Below are 8,675 nucleotides of genomic sequence, written 5' to 3' on the forward strand. Positions count from 1 at the left end.
CCCAAATAGCAGTATTATTAGGTTTTTCCTCTTTGGCTGGTCAGATCCCTAGAGGAGTCTTCTGTTAAGATTAAATTTAAAAATTTTAATTGACATAGAAAAATTGTATTTATGGGATACCATGTGATGTTTCAATGCACACACATACACACATATGATGTAATGTTCAAATCTGAGTAAACATGTCTGTCTTTTTTGTTTTTAAATTTATTTGACAGGTAGAGTAGCAGAGAGCTGGACTGGAAGAGGAGCAGCCGGGACTAGAACCCAGTGCCCATATGGGATGCCGGTGCTGCAGGCAGAGGATTAACCAAGTGAGCCACGGCGCCGGCCTGGCATGTCTTTCTTTGAACATTATTTCTTTAAAAAAAAAAAAAACACTATTTCTTTGGGGTGAACGTATTCAAAATATTTTTTTCTAGCTACACCACAGCACCAGCCCCAGGAAGAAATTTTAGGTAGCTATTAGAAATGAGATTGCTTTCTTCATTTCTTTTCCAGATAACTTGCTATTGAAATATACAGAAATTATACTCTTTTTTTTAGATTTATTTATTTGAAAGGCAGAGTTAGAGAGGCAGAGGCAGAAAGAGGGTGGAGGGAGGTCGGTCTTCCATCCACTGGTTCACTCCCCAAATGGCTTCAACAGCCGAAGCTGAGCCAATTTGAAGCCAGGAGCTTCCTCAGGGTCTCCCATGTGGGTGCAGGGGCCAAGGTCTTGGGCCATCTTCCACTGCTTTCCCAGGCCATAGCAGGGAGCTAGATTGGAAGTGGAACAGCTGAGACTCAAATTGGTGCCCATATGGGCTGCTGGCATGGCAAGTGGCAGCCTTACCTGCTATGCCACAGTGCTGGCTCCAACTTACTCCTTTATGATTTAGACATCTTTTGTTTGTTTCTTACGCCTGATTATTCACTCAATCTGGGACTTCTAGTATGTGTTGAGTGGAAGTGGTAAAAGTGGCCGTCTTTGTATTGTACCAGGTATTACAGAGAGAACTTGTAGCTTTCTCCTGTTTAGTATGATATGAGCTGTAAGCTTGTTATACATGATCTTTATTATGTTGAGTTATATTCCTTCTATGCCTGATTTGTTCAGAGTTTTTATCATAAGGGGATATTGAATTTTATCAAATACTTTTGCTGCATCTATACTTTTAAAGGCTATGTTTATTTTTTCATTTTTTTTAAAGATTTATTTTTACTTATTTGGAAAGCAGAATTATAGAGAGAGAGAAGGGGAGGGAGAGAGAGTGAGCAAGAGATCTTCCATCTGCTGCTCACACCCCAAATAGACACAATGGCCAGGGCTAGGCAAAGCTGAAACAAGAAGCCAGGAGCCTTATCCAGGTTTCCCAGATGGGTGCAGGAACCCAAGGACTTGGCCATCTTCTGCTGCTTTCCCAAGCACATTATCAGGGAGGTGGATCAGAAGTAGAGAAACTGGTATTTAAGCCGACGCCCACATGGGATACCAGTGTTACAGGTGGTGGCTTAACCTGTTATGCCACAACACTGGCCCCTATTTACTTAACTTGAAGGCCATAAGAGAAAGTAAATTAGAAAGAGAGAGGGAGGAATAAGAGAGAAAGAAAAAGGAGAGAGATCTCTCTCATCTGCTAGTTCACTCCCCAGATGCCCACAGTGGATGGATCTAGGCTGAAGTGAGGAGCCAAAAATTAAATCCAGGTCTCTCACCTGGATGGTATGTGCTCAATTGCTCTAGCCATCACCTGTTCCCTCCCAAGGTATGCATTAGCAGAAAGCTAGAATCAGGAGCGGAGCTAGGACTTGAACTCAGACAATGCGATATGGGATGCAGGCATTGCAACCTGGCATCTTAATCACTAGGTGAAATGCTTATCTCACAATGCATTGTTGAATTCAATATTCTAGCATCTTGTTGAGGATTTTTGTATCTGTGTTCATCAATGATATTGTTGTGTGACTTTCTCCTTTTTTTTGTTTCCTTCTCCAGTTTCCACACCAGATTTATTTATTTTAAAAGCATAGTTTTAGGGAGAAGAAAGGAGAGGGAGAGATCTTGCATTCGCTGATTTCACTCCTCAAATGGCTGCAATGGCCATGTCTGGGCCAGGCCTAAGCCAGGAGCCTGGAATTCCATCTGGGTCTTCCATGTGGGTGGTAGGGGCCCAAGTCCTTGGGCCATCTTCTACTGTTTTCTCAGGCACATTAGCAGGGAGCTGGATTGGATGTGGAGCAGTCAGGACTCCAACAGGCACTCATATGGGACACTGGCACCACAGGTGGCAGCTTAACCTTCTGTGCCACAATGCCGGCTCCTACCTCTTCACTTTTTTTGGAGTAACTTGAGAAAAGTTGGTACTGGTGGTTCTTTAACTGTTCAGTAGAATTCAGTGATGAAATCACCCAGTCCCGGGTGTCCTGCTGACCTAGCTGCCTGCTAATGTTCCTGAGAAAGCAACAAATGATGATGCCAGGTGACTGCATCCTTGACATCCATGCAGGAGACAAAACCCCTGGTTTTCCCCTGGACCAGCCTTGACCATTGTGGCCGCTTGGGGAGCATCCAGCAGATGGAAGATCTCTTTATCATTTTATCTTTCCCTCTCTCTGTCACTCTGACTTTCAGATGCATTAACATTTTTTTCATTATGACTATTTGTGTTGCCTTTAAATTTACTCTAGCAGGGTGTAACCTACCTTGACCTTTTTTTTCTTTGCATTGTCAAATTTTAAAGTAATGAGTTGGTGCTTTAGTAGCCTTCAGTCCAATAAGATCATTTAGTTCCTTTCTTTTGTCCTTTTGAATATATTATGAACTTACGAAGAAAACATACTTAAGGAAAATGCCATGAATAAATTATTTCTTGGACTCTGGGACTCTCCCAGATGTAAGTAAAATGTGGGACTGTCATCCCTGAGGAAAATGTCCAGCAAGAAAAGTATCCTGGCAAGATACTAAGGAAGAGGCCTCTGGTCCCACAAAGGGGTCCATTCAAAATTCCCAGAGTCAAGGTTGAGTTTGGCTTGGATAATTCTCTGAATACCAGTATAGCATTGGGTATAATTGTGTTTCTGTTTGTTCTCTGGCTTGATAAACCTTATATGTCCCTGAAACTGTGACTCTTTCATCTGTAAATGGATTAAATTTTTTGTACTCTCCTAATTCCTTCCTTCCTCAGAACCAGTATGAACTGTGACTGGAATCCCTCTTCTCATGAAGAAGATGAGCAGCAGGATAAGAAGTTCCGCCACACTGACTGAATAGAGACTTGAGTTTATTATGACACTGTCTTCAGAAATAAAAACTTAAGAGAATTCGTGTACCTGAGGGAAAAGGACAGATTATTTAAAACTGGAATTCCTTGGAAAAAAACAATTGTATAATCTTAGCTGTGTCTTTCTCTCCAGTAAATTCAAATTCCTCTAGTGCAAGACTATGTCTTACTTATATTATGTCCCCCAAACACTTGATATTGTCACAGAGTAGGTGCTCAATAAATAAATGAATCTAAGTAGAATTCAGTGCAATTAACTTTTCTCAAAAGGCCAGTATACTTTCGACAAATTTAGAGCAGTGAACAACATCATGTGAGAAGATGGAATGGCTCCAGTTACCACAGAAAGGTTGTAATGGCATTATACAAAGTGATTCTGAAATACATTCATAAATATGCTTATAATATAAAGCAGGTTATATCAATAGTATGCTATTATATGAAGAAAAATGGTACATAATATTTTAATATGTATGTGAGATGGGATTCATCAGTCTGGATTCAATTAAGCAAAAAGAAACTGTACAAAGCATTTCAATATGAGGAATTTAAAATGGAGGTGATGACAGGGTTAGACTGATGACAGAATTATAAGGGAACAATAAGGTATCACAGTGACACTAACTGTGGGAAACAGCCATTACACCTAATGAGAAACAGGATGTTTTAGGGATTAGATCAACACCTCAGAGGAGGGGAGACCTCCAAGGAGGGGGCGCTGTCTGGATTTTGCTGGTCTCTTTCAAGAGAGCACTGTGGGAATGGCTCTTGGAGTGCTGAGAGAAGCTGGAAGTAGAACCGACTATGCTTTGAAGCCTAGTGCCTTTGCTGTAGTGATGGGAAGAGCAAGCAGATAGGAGGTGGAGTTTTCCTCTCTTCCTGACTTCTCGTCTCCCTGTAGTGAAAATGTGAGGTGCCTAATCTGAGCAGAAGCATCACAAAGCAGAATTTGGAGAGGTGGACTTGGGGTCCAGAGACTGGAGTGTAATAACTGTTAAGCATAAGGGAAAGGGGAGCACATTCGGATTATGAGAACCTTTTATGTTCCCAGAATAGTTTGAATGTAGTCTATAGTGACTAAAACTCATTTTTTGTACAGATATGATTCATATGTACTTTTAAAGTACACAAGCTATAGTTTTTAGTATATTCACATAGCTGGGCAGTTATCACCACAATTCTGTAATATTTTCATCAGCCCCTTTTAAAAAAGAGCCTTTACCATTTAGCTATCTCCTCCAATCTCTGATCACTACTATACCCCCTTCCTTGACTCCTAAGCAATTATTAATCTACCTTGTGTTTTATGGATTATTTTGGATGTTTCATACAAATGGAATCATAGAGTATGTCTTTTTTTTTTTAAGATTTTATTTGAAAGGTGGAGTTATAGGCAGAGAGAGAAGTCTTCCATCTGCTGGTTCACTCCCCAAGTGGCTGCAGTGACTGGAGCTGGGCTTCTCCAAAGCCAGGAGCCAGGAGCTTGTGCTGGGTCTCGAAGTGGGTACAGGGGCCCAAGTGCTTGAGCCATCTCCTACTGCTTTCCCAGGCTATAGCAAAGAGCTATACTGGAAGCGGAGCAGCCGAGACTAGAACCGGTGCCCATATGGGATCCTTGCGCTACAGGCAGAAGCCCACTACATCAAAGCGCCAGCCTCAGTATGTTTTGTCTTTTTCCTCCAACTTTGGAAAGTGTGTGTGTGTGTGTGTGTGTGTGTGTGTGTTTTTAAAGATTAATTTACTTAAGATTTAAGAGAGAGAGGGAGAGATAGAGAAAAAGAGGACTTCTATCCACTGGTTCACTCTCCATGTTACTGCAATGGCCAGGGCTGAACCAGGCCAAAGCCAGGAACCAGGAACTTCATCTGAGTCTCCCACATGGGTGGTAGGGGCCCAAAAACTTGGGCCATTCTCTCCTGCTTTTCCCAAGCCATTAGCAGGGAGCTAATGGAGCAACTGGTACTTGAACTGGGCCATCCATATGGGATGCCGGAGTCAGAGTGGCAGTTTTACCTGCTGTGCCACAATGCCAGCACAGAAAAATGATCATAAGGTTCACCTGTGTTACAGCATGTACCAGCTAGTGAAGGACTTCTTTACTTTTCACGGTCATACGTTCTCAACTCTATTTGTTAAATGCCAGGTAATGGAATTGATGGTCATACAGAAACTGTATATTCACCATTTTGAAGAATTACTGAACAGTTTTCCCCAGCAGTTGCACCATTTTTACCATCAGTGTATGAAGGTTACAAATCTGTCCATCCTTGCTTAGACTTCTTGTTTTATATCTTTTTTAACATAGCTGTCCTAATTGATATGAAATGACAACAGTGTTTATTCTGTAAAATGAAATTATGTATTAATAGTAAATCTTATAATTATTGACTATTTGTACCTATTCTTTGGAGAAATGTCTATTCAAGTTCTTTGCCTGTCTTATTTATTGATTTTTTAAGATTTATTTATTTATTTGAAAGGCAGAGTTAGAGGCAGAGAAAAAGAGAGTGAGAGTGAAAGTCTTCCATCTACTGGTATACTCCCCAAAAGGCCTCAGTGGTTGGATCTAGGCTGATCAGAAGCCAGGAGCCAGGAGCTTCTTCTGGGTCTCCCACTTGAGTGCAGAGGCCCAAGCACTTGGGTCATCTTCCACTGCTTTCCCAGGCCATAGCAGAGAGCTGGATCAGAAGTGTAGCAGCCAGGACTCGAACCAGCACCTATATGGGATGCTGGCACTACAGGTGGAAGCTTTACCTGCTATGCCACAGTGCCAGCCTCTCTTTGCCTATTTTATAACTGGGTTATTTGTATTTTTGTTTTTGAGTTGTGAGATATCTTTATATATTCTGGTACTAGTTCCTTCTCAGACATATGGTTTTCAAATATATTATCCCATTTCGTTTGCTGTCTTTTTACTTTTTTGATAATATCCTTTGATTCAAAAATGTTTCAAATTTTGATAAAGTATCAATTTTTTCTTTTGTTCCTTATATTTTGGTGTAATATCTCAGAATCCATTGCATAACTCAAGATTGTGAATAGTTACACCTGCTTATTTTGGGTGTCTTATAGTCTAACTTTTACATTTAAGGTTTTAATCCAGTTTGAGTTAGTTTTTGCATATGGATATCAAGTTGTCCCAGCATCATTTGTTAAAAATATTATTCCTTATTCAGTTATCATTGCACCTTTCTCAAAAATCAATGACTTTCAGGATTCTTCATTCCATTCCATTGATGTATAAGTCTACCTTTATGCTAACACCACACAGTATTTATTTATTATATTTTTTAAAAGATTTAATTATTTATTTGAAAGTCTAATTTACAGAGACAGGGAGAGGGAGAGAGAGATTGTCCATTTGCTGGTTTACTGCCCCAAATAACCACAATGGCCAAGGCTGGGCCTGGCTAAGGCCAGGAGACAGGAGCTTCTTCCATGTCTCCCACGTGGATGCAGGGGACCAAGAACTTGGTCCTTTTTCTGCTGCTTTCCCAGGTGAATTAGCAGGGAGATGGATGAGAGTGGAGCAACCAGGACTTGAACTGGCTCCCATATGGGATGCTGGTGTTGCAGGTGGCGGCTTCACCAGCTACACCACTACACCACGATGCCAGCCCCACCTCACACAGTGTATATTATTGTAGCTTTGTATTATGTTTTGAAATTGGAAAGTGTGAGTTCTTTAAGTTTATTCTTTTGTAAGAAAATTGTTTTCATTATTTAGGATGTCTTGCATTTCCAAAAAATTCTAGGGTCAGTTTGTGAATTTATGCAGAAGAGAGAAGACTGCTGGGATTTTGATAGTGTTTGCACTGAACACCCTGTCTTACTTCTAGGATGTAAATTGACTAGAAGGTCTATTTTTTTTTTTTTAAAGATTGATTTATTTATTTGAAAGTCAGAGTTAGAGAAGAGAGAGGGGGGAAACTTAGAGAGATCTTCCATTCACTGGTTCACCCCCTAAATGGCCCTAATAGCCTAGGCTGGGCCAGGCCACAGCCAGGAGCCAGGTGCTTTTTCTGGATCTCCCAAGTGGATGCAGTGGCCCAACAGCTTGGGCTATCTTCTGTTGCTTTCTAGGTGCATTAGCAGGGAGCTGGATTGGAAGTGGAGCAGCTGGGACTCATGCTGGTGCCCTTATAGAATGCCAGCACTGCAGACAATGGCTTAACCCACTGGACCACAGCACCAGCTCCTAGGGTCTATATTTTTCAAGAGGCTAACTCTATTAGTAATATGTAAATATTTTAAACTGCATTGTTATTTCAGACAAAAATATTTTTGTCTCTTTTGTAGAGCATATCACATTGATAACTTTGCATTTAATTGGGTACAATAAATAATTGTGTAACTTTCTGAGAGTAGGGACCAGGTCTAGTTTTTAGGCCACTGCGTCCTCAGGCTTAGCTCAGCAGCTTGTATGTAGAAATGATTCAGAGTTGTCAAGAAATGTGTATAAAAAATGTGTATGAGCAGAACTGCCATTTTGAGCTTTGATTATTGTTTATAGCCCTTGTCTATACTCTTGAGGAACAGTGGTTTTTCTATTTAATACTTGTAGAATTCTTTATTTTGTGTAGGATTATGTTTGTGATTATAAAATAAATTGAAAGTATGTCATTGCAAAAATTAAAAGAAAGGAAGGTAGGAGATAGGGAGGAAGGGAGGATAGGGTGGGAAGTATCACTGTGTTCTGAAAACTGAATATATGAAATACATTAAATTTATTTGCTTTATATAAATAAAAAATTTAAAAAAAGAAAAATGTAGGGAAAAAATGTGTGGATCTCTAACAGGAGAGGAAATTAGAACAGAAGGTTGAATTCTCTTGAAATGTCTGTGGTACTGGTTATGTAACAACTCAGCTTGCCCACACACAAGAGTACACAGACTTTGTGTTCATTTATATGGCATGTTCAAAAATCTGGGCATAGGACTACAAGTTGAGTATTCCATATCTGAAATTCTTTGGACTTTGTCGCTCCCCCTCTTTGTGGAGGAGCGACACAGGACCCTGCGCTGTTCTTTCGTCTGCTCGGCCCTCCCCGGGTTTGCTGCTGGTTCTTCCCGGGTTGGCTACTATCCCTTCCACCTCCGTGGAAGGGCAGTTCCCCCTGGCCACATTCCCCACTTCCACAGGGGAGCGGCACACCGCCGGCCGGCTCTCTGGGGGGCTGCACAGGTGTTCCTTCAGATGTTCCCCTTAGATGTTCCTGGTGCATGCCGTCTCTCTCCTCCTTTATAGTCCTCCTCCGCCAATCCCAACTCGGCTACCCACACGCCGAGTACGCTGCTCTCCTCCAATCAGTAGCAAGTCCTACAGTTTATTGGTTGAACTGGAGGCAGCTGTGCGAAAGCTGTTTACTTCTCTCCCAGCGCCATATTGTGGGAGAGCAGATGCATAGAATA

At 41.2% G+C, this 8,675-nt stretch overlaps 1 long non-coding RNA gene across 1 annotated transcript in view; it reads left to right on the top strand.

The window, feature by feature from the left end:
- LOC149126139 (uncharacterized) overlaps window positions 1-3,503 on the top strand; it is a 28,903-nt gene extending 25,400 nt beyond the window's left edge. The window contains exons 2-3 of the long non-coding RNA XR_016235467.1: window positions 219-314; window positions 3,168-3,503. This is a non-coding gene — a long non-coding RNA (uncharacterized LOC149126139). The remainder of the gene's footprint in view (window positions 1-218; window positions 315-3,167) is intronic.
- The last annotated feature ends 5,172 nt before the right edge of the window (window positions 3,504-8,675 follow it).

Source organism: Oryctolagus cuniculus, chromosome 6, assembly GCF_051225735.1.
Source record: "Oryctolagus cuniculus isolate XC-2025 breed Fujian yellow rabbit chromosome 6, ASM5122573v1, whole genome shotgun sequence".
Taxonomy (NCBI): domain Eukaryota; kingdom Metazoa; phylum Chordata; class Mammalia; order Lagomorpha; family Leporidae; genus Oryctolagus; species Oryctolagus cuniculus.